This window comes from Biomphalaria glabrata, chromosome 2, assembly GCF_947242115.1.
Source record: "Biomphalaria glabrata chromosome 2, xgBioGlab47.1, whole genome shotgun sequence".
Classification (NCBI taxonomy): Eukaryota; Metazoa; Mollusca; class Gastropoda; family Planorbidae; genus Biomphalaria; species Biomphalaria glabrata.
In genome coordinates, this window is record NC_074712.1 from 22361958 (window position 1) to 22380006 (window position 18049).

General features: G+C 37.5%; 1 protein-coding gene across 3 annotated transcripts in view; it reads right to left on the reverse strand.

Annotated features, from left to right (window-relative positions):
• LOC106062913 (atrial natriuretic peptide-converting enzyme-like) overlaps positions 1 to 18049 on the reverse strand; it is a 195208-nt gene that overhangs the window by 99328 nt on the left and 77831 nt on the right. Inside the window, exon 1 of one of the 3 annotated variants that reach the window (XM_056019651.1) lies at positions 604 to 1077. The exons of 1 other annotated variant lie outside the window; for it this stretch is intronic. The gene's annotated coding sequence lies outside the window, so the exon portion shown is untranslated. Of the gene's footprint in view, positions 1 to 564; positions 1078 to 18049 lie in introns of those variants that run through there. One more of the 3 variants, XM_056019650.1, reaches the window with a different exon arrangement.

An 18049-nucleotide genomic window follows, 5' to 3' on the forward strand; every position in this document is an offset into this window, starting at 1 on the left:
TACCGGCAGGGACCGCCTACAAACATGGGATCAATCTTTTAATTTGTTTTTATAGGTTATTCTCAAAAGGCCGTAACGATTTATGACTCTTAGTTGCAATGAGAGTTTTTATGACTAACAATTGTTTGTTAAGGTTAACTTTATTATTTAGTTCCATTGTTTGTTAAGGTTAACTTTATTATTTAGTTCCATTGTTTGTTAAGGTTAACTTTATTATTTAGTTCCATTGTTTTTTAAGGTTAACTTTATTATTTAGTTCCATTGTTTGTTAAGGTTAACTTTATTATTTAGTTCCATTGTTTGTTAAGGTTAACTTTATTATTTAGTTCCATTGTTTGTTAAGGTTAACTTTATTATTTAGTTCCATTGTTTGTTAAGGTTAACTTTATTATTTAGTTCCATTGTTTTTATTATATTTAAGGAACAGAAAACTTAAATAGTGCCCTATGTACTGAGCTGAAATTATGATTCAAATGCAGTTATATTAGTTGGATAGTTTATGACACTTTATGTATTGAATGTCAGTAGAACTAATATATCACTAACTAGACACCAATCCATTACCAATCGATGAACAACTAAGACAAATAAATTTTCACTGACTAATTGAATGGTCACTCTCCAAGAATAAAAACCTTCACTATAAGAGACACACTAAATGTCAGTCCCGAGACAAACACCAAATGACACTCTCCAAAAAGACACATCAAATGACAGCACTGAAAGAGACACAACACCAAATGTCTCGAGAGAGACACACAAAATGACAGTCCCCAGTGAGACACAACTATTCTCTGTGTCTACGATCTTTTTTTTCTATTGAATGGATTTCTGTCAAAGTTGTCTCTCTAGATGTAGACTACGGTGCTCCATGTGTATCAAATGTTTGATTTTCTTGAATAGATATCAAACAGAGCTTTCGGCTGATGTTGCAATCAAAAAGTTAAATCATCACGAGCGTCTTAGAGTTTGTCCTAATTTCTACACATCATCAAAACACGTGAAATACAAAGAGCAATGTTTCCCAAACTTTTTCTTAAAGGCACACTTCGCCCATTCTGAGTATTTAGCGGAACACTTCGCCCACTCTGAGGATTTAGAGGAACACTTCGCCCACTCTGAGGATTTAGAGGAACACTTCGCCCATTCTGAGTATTTAGCGGAACACTTCGCCCACTCTGAGTATTTAGCGGAACACTTCGCCCACTCTGAGGATTTAGAGGAACACTTCGCCCACTCTGAGGATTTAGAGGAACACTTCGCCCATTCTGAGTATTTAGCGGAACACTTCGCCCACTCTGAGGATTTAGAGGAACACTTCGCCCATTCTGAGTATTTAGCGGAACACTTCGCCCACTCTCAGTATTTAGCGGAATACTTCGCCCATTCTGAGTATTTAGCGGAACGCTTTGCTTATTTCTAAGAGAGATTAATTTCACGTGGTGGCCTACTAATCTAACATTACAAGAAAACAACAATATTAAAACAAGGAAACAACAATATTAAAACAAGGAAACAGTATTAAAACAAGGAAACAATCTTAAAACAAGGAAACAAACAAACTCAAAACAAGTAAACAACTTTAAACAAGGAAAGAATACTTCAAAACAAGTAAACAACTTTAAAACTGCACTTGAACACGTGGAAAACGTATCAAGGTATCACTATTCGCCCCAGCCTAGCTACTTTACAAAGCCGATGTCAACTTTGCACATTTATTTATTGTCTCTCACAAAACATCAATATATAAACAGCAAGGTTACAAAGACAGTTGGTGTGGAAACATAAACACAAAATCGGCCCCCGAAAAGGTCCGCTCAGCTAGTTAAAAATGCAAGTTTCAATATTTTCAGAAAGAATTTCAAAAACTACGAACTACAAACTATCAACAACTACAAAAAGAAGAGTCGTGCGGGTGTCGAAAATGTTAGCGATACAGTTGTATTGTTCGACTAACGACTTGATACCACAGGATACGGAGATTTATTAAAATGTTATTATCATTACATTGCTAATATTCATATGAATTCGATGAGATGATAGTTATGAAGATATAGTTAAATCATAGGTGTCACTTACAAAGACAGCATCACGAATGAAGAGATTAGAAACAGGATTAATTCAGCAAATGGACCCCCACGATGACCTGCTAACCACTGTCAAAAAAAAAACGTAAACTCAAACTCTATGGCCACATCACAAGGTACTAAGGGCTCGCAAAGACCTTCCTTCAGGGAACAGTACCAGGAAGAAGATGAATAAGAAGACAGAGAAAGCGATGGGAAGACAACATCAAAGAATGGTCAGGCCTGTCAGTGAAGGAAATTCTATCCATGGCAAAGGACAGAGAGGAAGGAAGAAAGACGGTTGATAGATCCTGTGTGGTGCCCCAATGTCCAACAGACTAAGGGATAGCTGAAAGTAAAGTTAAATGTGAACCTGGCCTAACTGATGTTATTGAATCATAATCTGATTGATCTAATTGTTTTGTAAAGAGACAATCTCTCCTTTGTAGTATGAAAAAATGAAATTTTGATACGAACTTCGCCATAGCTGTAAATTCAAAAAAATCGAACTAATTTTCTAGCGCGCAGTTTTGACATATCATCATTATACATTTGACAGTCTTTCTCTCTATACATAAATGTATTAATAATTTGAACAAAATTTGAATTATTAAAGCAATAGCTTATCTTCAGACAACTTTTGTAAACAGTATTATCACATTAACACGTGAATAGTCTACATCATTACCCGGTACCAGAAGGCCTACTAATCCTGATCAGCGAAAAGGCCTTGGCTATGTTTTATCACGTTGACATCTGCAATATTTTAAGTTTCAATATCACTGCCTGGTATGGCAATCTGAGCATTAAAAATAAAAATAAACTTAATAGAATCCTAAATGCTGTAAGGCAAATTTTCTTACGGATAATAAAGATTATTATTATTATTATTATTAATATTGGTCTAGATCTAGTTATTTTAAGATTATATATATATGTATAGTTCGTCCATCGTGGTTCAATGATGACCACTTTGTCATCCAGGGGGCTGAGGGCTTTGCACTGGGGTTTTATGCCTCCTCATGTGGCTGGTGAGACCTATGTGAGCCCGGAATGTTAGGCCGCACACTGGGCAGGTTATTCCAGCTGGAGCTAGTGTCAATTGTCTTGCTTTTCTTTTCTGGCGTTTTTCTTCTGCCAGCATTGTTCTTTTTTCCTCAGCAACCTGTGCGCCAGTTTTCACAGCGCGACGCCATGATGCTCTGTCATGTGCCTCTGTCTCCCAGGTGCCTGGGTCTATGCTGAACGCTTTCAGAGAAGCTTTGAAGGTGTCCTTGAAGCGCTTTCTTTGCCCACCCTGCGAGCGCTTTCCTTCGCTTAGTTGGCCATACAAGAGTCGTTTAGGGATGCGGTGGTCTTCCATTCTGTAGACGTGACCTGCCCATCGCAGCTGGGACTGCATCAGGATTGTGTGGATGCTTTGCAGACATGCTCTTCGAAGGACTTCTGTATCTGGTATTTTGTCTTGCCATTTGACATTTAGTATTTTTCTCAGACATGTCACGTGGAAGTGGTTTAGTTTCTTTGCATGTTTACTGTACACTGTCCATGTTTCTGAGGCATAGAGCAATGTAGGGAGGATGACGGCTCTATAGACCCATAGCTTGGTGTTTGTGGTGATACCACGTCTGTTCCAGACATTTGTAGACAGTCTGCCATAGGATGCACTGGCCTTTGCGATACGCAGGTCGATTTCATTATCGATTTTTCCATTTCTGGAGAGTGTGCTGCCAAGATATGTGAATTTGTCCACTGCGTTTATATCCTGTCCATTTATAGTAATGCTTGGATCCGAGTAGGCTTTCTCAGGAGCAGGTAGATATAAGACTTCAGTCTTGTTCGTATTGATGGTAAGGTCAAAGTCTGAGCATGCTTTTGAGAAGTCACTGACGATGCTCTGCAGATCGTTTTCAGAGCAGGCATTTAGGGCACAGTCGTCAGCAAATAGCAAGTCTCTGATTACTGCTGCATTTGTTTTTGATTTTGCTTTAAGCCGCTTCGGGTTGAATAGGCCACCATCAAATCTGTATGATATATTTATCCCGTTGTTTTCTCTATTTGTGAATGCATCTGTCAGCACAGCGGAGAACAGGATACTGAACAGTGTAGGTGCTAGGACACAGCCTTGTTTTACCCCGTTTGATACTTCGAAGGGCTCTGATGGTTCTCCACTTTCTTGGACACGAGCCTTCATGCCATCATGAAATAGTCTCACCATGGTTATGAATTTTTGTGGACAGCCATACTTTGACATAATCTTCCAGAGTCCTTCTCTGCTAACAGTGTCGAATGCCTTTGTTAAGTCGACATATATTGAGATATATTCAGGTCAGCATTTTGTTCTTGGCATTTTTCCTGGAGCTGCCTTCCTGCAAAGATCATGTCAATGGTTCCACGCTCTTTTCTGAAGCCACACTGGCTGTCTGGTAGTAGACCATATTCTATGTGTTGCATGAGCCGATTTAGTAGGATGCGTGCAAGGATTTTCCCAGCAATAGAGCGAAGAGATATTCCTCTGTGGTTGTCGCAGATCTGGCGGTTTCCTTTTCGCTTGTGTAAATGAACAATTGTGGCATCTTTAAAGTCTTGTGATATTGTCTCTTTTTCCCACATAATTAAGAAGAGCTTATGAAGTCTTTAAATCAGGGCTAATCCACCTTTTTTGTAGACCTCTGCGGGAATGGAGTCAGCTCCTGGGGCTTTTCCGCTTGCGAGCTGTTGAATGGCAAGATCGGTTTCCTTTAGCGTAGGGGGTCATCCATTTTTTCATTTATTGGTACTTGCTGTAGCCTGTCTATGGCCGCTCCATTTATGATGGAAGGTGTATTGAGAACCTTTTCGAAGTGCTCTGCCCAGCGTTTTAGGATTTCTTCCTTATCTGTCAATAGGATTGTCCCATTAGCATTTAATAGAGGGGATGAGCCTGACTTTGTGGGTCCATAGATTTCGTTTATGGCATGGTAAAAGTTCTTCATATCGTGCTTGTCAGCCAATTCCTGTATTGTTTCCACTTTCTTGCTAAGCCAGGTATCTTGCATTTGGCGTAGCTGTTTTTGCACATTTTTGCAGATGTTAGTGCATGCATCTTTAGTAGACTGGGAGTTTGGGTTGTTCAGATACAATTTGTGGAGCTTGTGCTTTTCGTCTAATAGTTTTCTGATCTCAGTACTGTTTTCATCAAAACAGTCCTGATGCTTTCTCTCCATTGGACCGAGTATGTTTAATGCAATGCTATAGATAGCTTCTTTGAAGCATTCCCAGCTTTTATCTACATTTGTTTCAGTTAGAAGGATGGACTTGAGGCAGTTCTCTATCGCATCTGCAAGCGACTTTTCAGTTTTGTCATCTGCTAAGCTGGCCGTGTTTAGCCTTTTTAGGGGTTTAGATTTTTGCGGACGTCTCTTTGGTTGAATACGAATGTTTAGTTTTGTGATGATGAGGCGGTGGTCTGTTCCACAATCTGCACCACAGCAAGATTTGGTGACACGAATGTCCTGACGGTCAGATTGTCTGGTGATGACGTAATCTATAAGGTGCCAGTGTCTTGAGCGGGGATGCATCCAGAAAGTTCACTTTCTCATTGGAAGACTGAATATTGTGTTCGATATGAGCAGCTTGTGTTCAGCACAGGTCTGGAGTAGTAATAATCCGTTGCTGTTGCACTGACCTATCCCAAATTTGCCTAAGACTCCTTTCCAGATGTGATGGTCAGAGCCGACTCTTGCGTTGAAGTCACCGAGAATGAGTAGCTTTTCTGTTTTTGGAATATCAAGTAAGGTGGAGTTTATTTCTTCGTTAAACTTTGCTATGATATCATGTGGGTTGGTCATGGTGGGTGCGTAATAGCTAACAATGGAAATATGTTTCTTTCCGTTTTGTAAAGGCAGCTTTAGGGTCATGAGCCTATCACTAATTCCTTTGGGAGGCCCGACTAGTTTGGATACTATTGATGTTTTTATGGCAAAGCCGACTCCAGATTCACGTCATACTTCAGTGCTTCTACCGCTCCAGAAGAAAGTATATCCAGCTCCTCTTTCGCAGAGTTCACCTTCATCTGCAAGCCGAGTCTCACTTAGTGCTGCTATGTGTATGTTATATCTGTGGAGCTCCCTGGCTACTAGTGCAGTTCGTCTTTGTGGTCTATCAGAGGTGTCGTTGTCAAGCGCCTATGGTAAGAGGAACTATCCTCGTCTTTTTCTATGAATTTGAGTAGGGTTCCCGCCAACTGCGGTAGGCTGGCTAGGGTAGTTTTGAGCAGGCAATTTTGGGGCACCTTTTCTAGCCCTGTCCTCATGCTATGGAGGTGAGCAGTGCTCTCCTAAATAGGGCTGCTCAGCTACTCAGGGGGCTGCCGGACTCCAGTGCTGCTCTGTGTCAGTGGTGAACGACCATATGGCCTGAGCCGCCTGTGTGCAGGGTTGCAGCTACGGCCTCCAGTGTGCCCACACCTACCGCTTCTCTGCTTGCCTGTCGCCACAGGACTTTGGTTTGGTTGTGTTGGGGGGGGATGACAAGTGACTTGCGCTGGAATTTGTATTAAAGTGAGAAGGATTTTGGCAACACGTCGACCTCACTCTCTCACCCTAAAGCCCGTCCTTTTCCGGAAGCAAGATTTGGTCAAGACGTCCGGGGACAAGTTTGGGTGCAGTGGATGACCAGAGACTTTCTGTGTGTCTTGTCCTGCTCTTGAGTACTCCACAGCACTGTACTGGTACTTGCCTTTCTGTCCGATTAGTCTAGTTTTGTGACGTTACGCACAGGCCGCCAAGTCCAGACTTCACATGCTAGGTTTGACAGAACCTCAGTGTACTGAGTGCCATGGACACGTCAGATACCCTCTACCTGGTTTAGCCGGCCAGTCAAAGCCGTTTCCGGGATGTGGCCGCTGCGAATGCTACAGCTTCTGGGAGCCACAGGTGAGAGTTGGGTACCGAGTGGGGACTAAGAGTGAGCCAAGTTACCCTCAAAAAGAGGGTGCTATCCCTCCTAGATACCCCATACATATACATATTTTAAGATTAAACGTGCAAAGTCATACAAAGTCTCTTTGTAATTTTGTTTTTTTTTATTCCAAAGCTTATATCAACTCACTCTGACTGTCTGTCAGGTAAAAAGATGTACACATTATTTCTCCTACACCCAATCTCGGATCAAGTTGAAATTGTGCATAATTATTTCTCTTACCTGACAACACAAGAATTAATAACAAAAAATTAACCAGTTAGTTAATTAACTAAAGGTAATTAATTATTTTGTTTAGTATCTCGAACAAGGGAAAGAAATAGTACTTGCATGAAGTCGTACACTGTCGTGGTATAACCTGAAATAGTCCCCTTTATAGGTCACTACCTTAAAGTAAGTTTTAAAAAAACAACAATAGATAACTAGAAAATCTTCTATATTCATATGCATATCGCAAGCAGAGTGGTTAGTATGTCGGCTTGAGGAGTCGTGAGCCATGAGTTTGATTCAGGTCGTTCCCTCCCCCGCTTTTAAAAAACGATGACGGTAAAGTTAGCTCATATATCCTGTTTCCTCCTCTCCCCTCCCCAACTGGTGCTAATATGCTTTGTTTCCATTTTTCGGTAGATTTTTTGATTAGCGAATTTTCGTATTTTTTAAAATTCATCAGCTTCAAATGTATTTTTCTGTAATTTATAAGCTGTATTTTCAAATAAAAAGGAAGAAAAAATATAATTTAATATATATTACATGAAATCACCAAACAAAAACTTCACTGGGCTGATTCAATAGTAAAATGTCACTATTGGGCATCAATTTACGTTTATGCTATTCTTTTCATGACAAGATTGGAACCTTGCTTACATTGTTTTAAAATAATAACTATGAAGATGGGCAAACAATGAGAGACTTGCTTTGAAGAAGTGCTGATATCTGTATTGAATTGAACTTTAAGCTCTTCATTAGTAGTTCATTAGTACTTCTTCCGAGCAGTGATGTAATGTTACATTCGTCTTTTCTAAATTATCTTCATAGGAATTGATTATCGATTGAGGTATTGAATAGCCTTAAACTTTAGCTGAAAATCGGATTACAAAACATTTTAATGTTTAAAGGTTAGGGTTAGGGTAGTAACTATCAAAAGTCTGATATGTTTCTAAAACAACAATGAATGTTTGATGTGTAAGACCTAACAAAACAAATAAGACAAATACTTAAGGACTCATTGAGTTAAAGTGTAATACTGTAACATCAAAGGAGCATTCACATCTCGTGAAAGGCCACCACTTGGATCATCGGACCACAAAACAATACAACTGCTGCCTACTTACCGCACGAAACTTAAAGAAGGAAAAATCATTCAAAAAAACGTACAAGAATGGACACAAGACAATATTCTCAAACTACAGGGTTGTCTAGACTGCACTGACTGGAATTTGTTTAAAGAGACCACTTCAAATCTGGAAGAATGGGTCGACACAGTGACAAAATACATCAAATTCTGTGAAAACATGTGTGTCAGTACTAAGAACATCAAGATCTACCCCAACAATAAACCATGGGTCACTTCAAATATAAAACGGGAAATAATAAAAAAGAAAAGAGCATATATGAGTGGCGATGGACAGACAAGGACAAGAGCTCAACGAAATCTCAACGTCGTTCTTGAGGAAGGGAGGAGAAACATCAAGCTGGAAGACTCTATTAAGACAAATGACATGAGACAGGCGTGGGGCATCATGAACAAAATGGCAGGAGCACAAGTCAAAATTAAAAATAATCTTGCTACAAGAGACGACAAAACATTATCCAACGACTTCAATGATTTCTATTGTCGCTTCGACACTAACGATTTTAATTATCTAAGACTCAAAGCCCTTGAGGATGTCAAAGTTAACAACTGTTTAGAATTAGTGATTACTAAAGAGCAAGTCTGCAACATTTTCAAAAACGTCAACCCAATGAAAGCTGGTGGGCCTGATGGAAAAAAAGGGCGAATGTGCTGAACAACTAGCTGAACCTTTCCAAGATATTTTTTCCACTTCATTACTAAACCATGAGATACCACCTGTGTGGAAGTTTTCTACAATTGTACCTGTGCCAAAGGTTTCCAAACCAAAGGAAATAAATGACTATAAACCTGTTTCACTTACTTCCATTGTGTCTAAATGTTTAGAAAAATTGGTTAAAATGTTTCTTCTGAATGATCTTTGTATAAGTTGGACCCTTTACAATTTGCTTACCAAAAGGGTAAAGGTGTAGACGATGCCATCCTAAATATTTTAAATTGTGTCAACAAACATCTGGACTTCCCGAACACTTATGTAAGATTGTTCTTTATTGATTTCTCATCAGTTTTTAATACCATACAACTTCATTTACTTATTGAAAATGAAATCATTGAAGATTAGTCCATACATAATACTATGGGCTAATGAATTTTTGACCCAGAGACCTCAGAGGGTTAGGGTAAACAATGTTATATCTAATGAACGCATAGTTAACACAGGGGCGCCCCAGGGGGGCTGTGACATCGCCATTGTGGTTCATTTTGTACACCAATGATTTTCAATCTGATAGTTCTTGTTGCTCCTTCACAAAATTCGCTGATGATGCGGCTCTTCTTGCCCTGCTCTCAGAGAGCTCAGACGTAAATGAGTATTTTAGAGAAACAGAAGACATCGAAAAATACTGTAAGATAATTTTTTATTATTGAATGTAAAAAAAACAAAAAAAATGATAATTGATTCTCGTAGGGAAAAGAAGGAAAATGATATTGTTTCTGTAGCTGGAGAGACTATTGAAATAGTGCAAACTTTTAAATACCTTGGTACTATCCTAGACAATAAACTAAATTTTACTGCAAATACTGATTATATCAGCAAAAAATGGCAGCAAAGATTACGATTACTAAGAAAACTGTCCTCGTTTAATATTAGCGAAAAGGCCTTGGCTATGTTTTATCACGCTCACATTTGCAATATTTTAAGTTTCAATATCACTGCCTGGTATGGCAATCTGAGCATTAAAAATAAAAATAAACTTTATAGAATCCTAAATGCTGCTGGTAAAATCATTGGCAAAAAAACAAACCCCATTTGGGCAGCCGTTTGAGACAAACATCTATAATAAAGCTAAAAAGATTCTAGAAATAAAAAGTCACCCTTTGGGTCAGGATTTTGTGATTTTACCATCACAAAAGAGATACAAGACACCGATAGCAAAGACAAACAGACACAAACACTCTTTTGTTCCCCTGGCAATCAAATCATTAAATAGAAACAATCTAATATAAACTGTTCACATGTATATTATGAGTGAGTCTGGTGTGAATGTACATTTTGGTTTGTTATAGTTATAAATTATAATGTTTTCTGTTTGGTGTAATTCCCAAATTGTAAGACAAATTTCCGTACGGACAATAAAAGATTATTATTATTATTATTATTAAGACCAGTAGAAAGCCTATAACTTACATCAGCTAAATTTCAATTACATTATTTTTTTTTATTAACCACCACTCTCTCTAGATTTCTCTATTATTTCAAATGAAAATCAAAGCATTTCGATCTACATCAGTATTGCTTCATAGTGTCCAGCTAATGGGACATTTCGATCCTCCCTTAGACGTTTGGTTAGAACACTGAGTTGATCAAATTGGCTTTATAAATGTTTCCCCGAACTTTGACGATGTCTTAGAAATCACGAGCTGAATAGATTCATTGTCGAGTCGAAGTGAGGTCTCGGACATCTAGCGCAATGGTGTGTGTGTGTGTGTGTGTAAGAGAGGGTTTAAATTCTAAACTCTCTAAACAAAAGTTCTTACAACTAGCAAGTGCAGCTCTACTAGGTTCAATTATTTCCATTCAACAACGACATCAAAAAGAATTCAAGAAAGATTGTATCAGATTTATAGATCTCACATCGCTAAGTACATTTGACTCTAGTGACTATTTAGTTACTACAGAAGAAGTATTGATACTAGCTCTAAATATGTTGGAGCTATCTCACAAAGAGAAGCACATACTTTTGTGTACATACTGACGTCATACTACTGTGTACATGCTGACGTCATACTTCTGTACACAAGCTGACGTCATACTTCTATGTACATGGTGACGCCATTCATTAGTGTCGTCCAGGCAAAATGAGCTTTAGGATTTTTTTTTTGTTTTGATTCGGAAAGATCAGCTATAAATTCGGAGACTCAAGTTTGGTGACACGCCATCTGGAGGGTGAAACATTGACGCGCTTTCTTTATTGTCAAAACTATTTCTCTTGACTTTGATGAACTGCTTAAAAGAATATTGACATTGTGCACCATTTTGTTCAAACTATCAGGTCTCAGCTTCCTTTGATAAATAAAACAAAAAAAAAAAGAAAAAGTATTTTAAAACTTTTCTAAAAGAAGAATGTCAAGAGAGAAGACTCCACTCTGCATTCTCCTAGTAGACCTATAATAAGTGATGTCTCTGTTTCTCCTAGTAGACCTATAATAAGTGATGTCTCTGTTTCTCCTAGTAGACCTATAATAAGTGATGTCTCTGTTTCTCCCAGTAGACCTATAATAAGTGATGTCTCTGTTTCTCCTAGTAGACCTATAATAAGTGATGTCTCTGTTTCTCCTAGTAGACCTATAATAAGTGATGTCTCTGTTTCTCCTAGTAGACCTATAATAAGTGATGTCTCTGTTTCTCCCAGTAGACCTATAATAAGTGATGTCTCTGTTTCTCCTAGTAGACCTATAATAAGTGATGTCTCTGTTTCTCCTAGTAGACCTATAATAAGTGATGTCTCTGTTTCTCCTAGTAAACCTATAATAAGTGATGTCTCTGTTTCTCCCAGTAGACCTATAATAAGTGATGTCTCTGTTTCTCCTAGTAGACCTATAATAAGTGATGTCTCTGTTTCTCCTAGTAGACCTATAATAAGTGATGTCTCTGTTTCTCCCAGTAGACCTATAATAAGTGATGTCTCTGTTTCTCCTAGTAGACCTATAATAAGTGATGTCTCTGTTTCTCCTAGTAGACCTATAATAAGTGATGTCTCTGTTTCTCCTAGTAGACCTATAATAAGTGATGTCTCCGTTTCTCCTAGTAGACCTATAATAAGTGATGTCTCTGTTTCTCCTAGTAGACCTATAATAAGTGATGTCTCTGTTTCTCCCAGTAGACCTATAATAAGTGATGTCTCTGTTTCTCCCAGTAGACCTATAATAAGTGATGTCTCTGTTTCTCCCAGTAGACCTATAATAAGTGATGTCTCTGTTTCTCCCAGTAGACCTATAATAAGTGATGTCTCTGTTTCTCCCAGTAGACCTATAATAAGTGATGTCTCTGTTTCTCCTAGTAGACCTATAATAAGTGATGTCTCTGTTTCTCCCAGTAGACCTATAATAAGTGATGTCTCTGTTTCTCCCAGTAGACCTATAATAAGTGATGTCTCTGTTTCTCCCAGTACACCTATAATAAGTGATGTCTCTGTTTCTCCCAGTACACCTATAATAAGTGATGTCTCTGTTTCTGTTTTCAGCCTAGTTTTAGTTGAGAAGAAAACTTCAACACCTGCCAACATTGAATGGAACGAAAGTTGTTTTAAGGTGACTCACCTCAAGACATTGATCCAATGTGTCTTTCCAGTAATTCTAAGAACAAATTAATTCTCGGAAATATCTATTTACTAATCATCACGTGTTTTGATAAAATAAGAAAGATGACAATACAAGTTCCCATAATTATAGCAGTAGATAAAGAAATGGTCGAAGTTGCTCGCATCATAAAGTTGTGTTTATGTCTTCATCGAGTCTACATTTATTCATTTACGTTTTAAAAAATGCTTTTGAAAAGGCATCACGGCATCCCACCTGAATTTAACCCTGCTTATACTTTACAAGGCTCAGTATAGCGCTTGGCTTCCAAACTGGAGGGTCCCTGGTTTGAATCCTTGTGAAGACTGGGATTTTTTTAAGTTTCTAGATATTTAGGGCGTCTTTGGGGCCATCCAGTTCTAAAGGGTAACTTACATTAGCTAGGAAAGTAAAGGCGGTTGGTTGTTGTGCTGGCCACATAACATCCTCGTTAACGGTGGGCCACACAAAACAACAGATGACCTATACATCATCTCCCCTATAGAGCGCATGTTCTGAAAGGAGTACTTTAACTCTTTTTTTTACTTGACTTTGTGTTATTTGTGTCTATTTCAAAGATCAAGAATTTATCCTAAGAAAAAACGCTGACAATGACCAGAACTACAGGAGAAGACCAAGTGACCATCAAGCTCAACAACATGGGCTAGTATAGACTACTGGAGAGGACCAAGTGACCATCAGGCTCAACAACATGGGCTAGTATAGAACTACAGGAGAGGACCAAGTGACCATCAGGCTCAACAACATGGGCTAGTATAGAACAACAAGGAGAGGATCAAGTGACCATCAGGCTCAACAACATATGCTAGTATAGAACTACAGGAGAGGACCAAGTGACCATCAGGCTCAACAACATGGGCTAGTACAGAACTACTGGAGAGGACCAAGTGACCATCAGGCTCAACAACATGGGCTAGTATAGAACTACAAGGAGAGGACCAAGTGACCATCAGGCTCAACAACATGGGCTAGTATAGAAATACAGGATAGGACCAAGTGACCATCAGGCTCAACAACATGGGCTAGTATAGAACAACAAGGAGAGGACCAAGTGACCATCAGGCTCAACAACATGGGCTAGTATAGAACTACAGGAGAGGACCAATTGACCATCAGGCTCAACAACATGGGCTAGTATAGAACTACAGGAGAGGACTAAGTGACCATCAGGCTCAACAACATGGGCTAGTATAGAACTACAGGAGAGGACCAAGTGACCATCAGGCTCAACAACATGGGCTAAATATAGAAGAAATACAAAGTCTAGTATTCGAAATACCTTCTTTGCCCACTAAGCAGACTAGACTTGTCTCGTAAGAACCTCCATTCCCGACAACTAGTCTTGTCATATCATAATAAGCTCCTTTTCCCGCCAAGTAATCTAGAATTTTTCATATCAACCTCCTTTTCCCGCCAAGAAATCTAGAATTTTTCATATCAACCTCCTTTTCCCGCCAAGAAATCTAGAATTTTTCATATCAACCTCCTTTTCCCGCCAAGAAATCTAGAATTTTTCATTTCAACCTCCTTTTCCCGCCAAGTAATCTAGAATTTTTCATATCAACCTCCTTTTCCCGCCAAGAAATCTAGAATTTTTCATATCAACCTCCTTTTCCCGCCAAGAAATCTAGAATTTTTCATATCAACCTCCTTTTCCCGCCAAGAAATCTAGAATTTTTCATATCAACCTCCTTTTCCCGCCAAGTAATCTAGAATTTGTCATATGAACCTCCTTTTCCCGCCAAGTAATGTAAAGAGGTCTCCCTAAGCCAGCCATGTTATCACGTGTCTAAGATTGAAACAGATGCAAGGAACACAATCCAGACCCTCTTTTTGATGACCGGCTGACAAAAATGTAAATTATTCATTGAAAATACAGGAAGTCATGTGTAGCTAAGGACGCTTACCGCCATGACGTCAAGAAGTCCGCAACTTTCTCTGTTGAACAATTTATATGGAAATTTGGGAGCAAGAGAATCGAGAAGTTTCTGAGACCAGCTTTTTTTTTTGTTCGCGTGTTGAGCTTCTCGGACATTGCGACTAGACGATGTGCATTGATTGATAACATAAATACAAGATAGAATTCATAGAACTAGATCAAATTATCTTATTATTACAGAATAGAAGAACAGCAAAAGATTCTGTATAATATATCTTTTTATTCTGTCTGTCTGTCTGTCTGACTCTCTCTACGCTACAGAGTGTGGCTATTGGAGTCCAGAGCAGAACATTTTGTGGTCACGTATCATTAAAACAGTTTAGTATGACAAGATGCTACTGCACTTTTTGTTTGTTTACACTACTGGATCATTGCTATGGTGTGTGTGTATATGTGTGTGTGTGTTAATGGTGTACCCATGAGTAAACTTTAGCGGAGAATAGGTTTCTATTCCCTCAATAGATTCTGATGTAATCATGTAACCACGAGGAAGACTTGCATAGTTGAGGTTACAAATAGGAAGAGAGAAAGTTGAAGCGAGAGACAATTAGGAGACGAGCGGACGTGAAGTTTGTGGAAGTTACTTGTGTTTCGTGTGAACTGTACAAGACTATATATTTGACTTAGGTTTCATGTGAACTGTACAAGACTATATATTTCACTTGTGTTTCATGTGAACTGTACAAGACTATATATTTCACTTGTGTTTCATGTGAACTGGACAAGACTATATATTTGACTTAGGTTTCATGTGAACTGTACAAGACTATATATTTCACTTGTGTTTCATGTGAACTGGACAAGACTATATATTTGACTTATGTTTCATGTGAACTGTACAAGACTATATATTTCTCTTATGTTTCATGTGAACTGTACAAGACTATATATTTGACTTATGTTTCATGTGAACTGTACAAGACTATATATTTCTCTTATGTTTCATGTGAACTGTACAAGACTATATATTTGACTTAAGTTTCATGTGAACTGTACAAGACTATATATTTCACTTATGTTTCATGTGAACTGGACAAGACTATATATTTCACTTGTGTTTCATGTGAACTGTACAAGACTATATATTTGACTTAGGTTTCATGTAAACTGTACAAGACTATATATTTGACTTAGGTTTCATGTGAACTGTACAAGACTATATATTTCACTTGTGTTTCATGAAAACTGTACAAGACTATATATTTGACTTAGGTTTCATGTAAACTGTACAAGACTATATATTTCACTTATGTTTCATGTGAACTGTACAAGACTATATATTTCACTTGTGTTTCGTGTGAACTGGACAAGACTATATATTTGACTTATGTTTCGTGTGAACTGTACAAGACTATATATTTCCCTTAGGTTTCATGTGAACTGTACAAGACTATATATTTCCCTTAGGTTTCATGTGAACTGTACAAGACTATATATTTCACTTATGTTTCATGGGAACTGTACAAGACTATATATTTGACTTATGTTTCATGTGAACTGTACAAGACTATATATTTGACTTATGTTTCGTGTGAACTGTACAAGACTATATATTTGACTTATGTTTCATGTGAACTGTACAAGACTATATATTTGACTTATGTTTCATGGGAACTGTACAAGACTATATATTTGACTTATGTTTCATGTGAACTGTACAAGACTATATATTTTACTTGTGTTTCATGTGAACTGGACAAGACTATATATTTCACTTGTGTTTCATGTGAACTGTACAAGACTATATATTTCCCTTAGGTTTCATGTGAACTGTACAAGACTATATATTTCACTTATGTTTCATGTGAACTGGACAAGACTATATATTTCACTTGTGTTTCATGTGAACTGTACAAGACTATATATTTGACTTAGGTTTCATGTTAACTGTACAAGACTATATATTTGACTTAGGTTTCATGTGAACTGTACAAGACTATATATTTCACTTGTGTTTCATGTAAACTGTACAAGACTATATATTTGACTTAGGTTTCATGTGAACTGTACAAGACTATATATTTCACTTGTGTTTCATGTAAACTGTACAAGACTATATATTTGACTTAGGTTTCATGTGAACTGTACAAGACTATATATTTCACTTGTGTTTCATGTAAACTGTACAAGACTATATATTTCACTTATGTTTCATGTGAACTGTACAAGACTATATATTTCACTTGTGTTTCATGTAAACTGTACAAGACTATATATTTGACTTAGGTTTCATGTGAACTGTACAAGACTATATATTTGACTTAGGTTTCATGTAAACTGTACAAGACTATATATTTGACTTAGGTTTCATGTGAACTGTACAAGACTATATATTTCACTTGTGTTTCATGTGAACTGGACAAGACTATATATTTGACTTATGTTTCGTGTGAACTGTACAAGACTATATATTTCCCTTAGGTTTCATGTGAACTGTACAAGACTATATATTTCCCTTAGGTTTCATGTGAACTGTACAAGACTATATATTTCACTTATGTTTCATGGGAACTGTACAAGACTATATATTTGACTTATGTTTCATGTGAACTGTACAAGACTATATATTTCACTTATGTTTAGTGTGAACTGTACAAGACTATATATTTTACTTGTGTTTCATGTGAACTGGACAAGACTATATATTTCACTTATGTTTCATGGGAACTGTACAAGACTATATATTTGACTTATGTTTCGTGTGAACTGTACAAGACTATATATTTCCCTTAGGTTTCATGTGAACTGTACAAGACTATATATTTCCCTTAGGTTTCATGTGAACTGTACAAGACTATATATTTCACTTATGTTTCATGGGAACTGTACAAGACTATATATTTCACTTATGTTTAGTGTGAACTGTACAAGACTATATATTTCACTTGTGTATCATGTGAACTGGACAAGACTATATATTTCACTTAGGTTTCATGTGAACTGTACAAGACTATATATTTCACTTGTGTTTCATGTGAACTGTACAAGACTATATATTTCTCTTATGTTTCATGTGAACTGTACAAGACTATATATTTGACTTAGGTTTCATGTGAACTGTACAAGACTATATATTTCACTTGTGTTTCATGTGAACTGGACAAGACTATATATTTGACTTATGTTTCATGTGAACTGTACAAGACTATATATTTCACTTGTGTTTCATGTGAACTGTACAAGACTATATATTTCTCTTATGTTTCATGTGAACTGTACAAGACTATATATTTGACTTAGGTTTCATGTGAACTGTACAAGACTATATATTTCACTTGTGTTTCATGTGAACTGTACAAGACTATATATTTGACTTAGGTTTCATGTGAACTGTACAAGACTATATATTTCACTTGTGTTTCATGTGAACTGTACAAGACTATATATTTGACTTAGGTTTCATGTGAACTGTACAAGACTATATATTTCACTTGT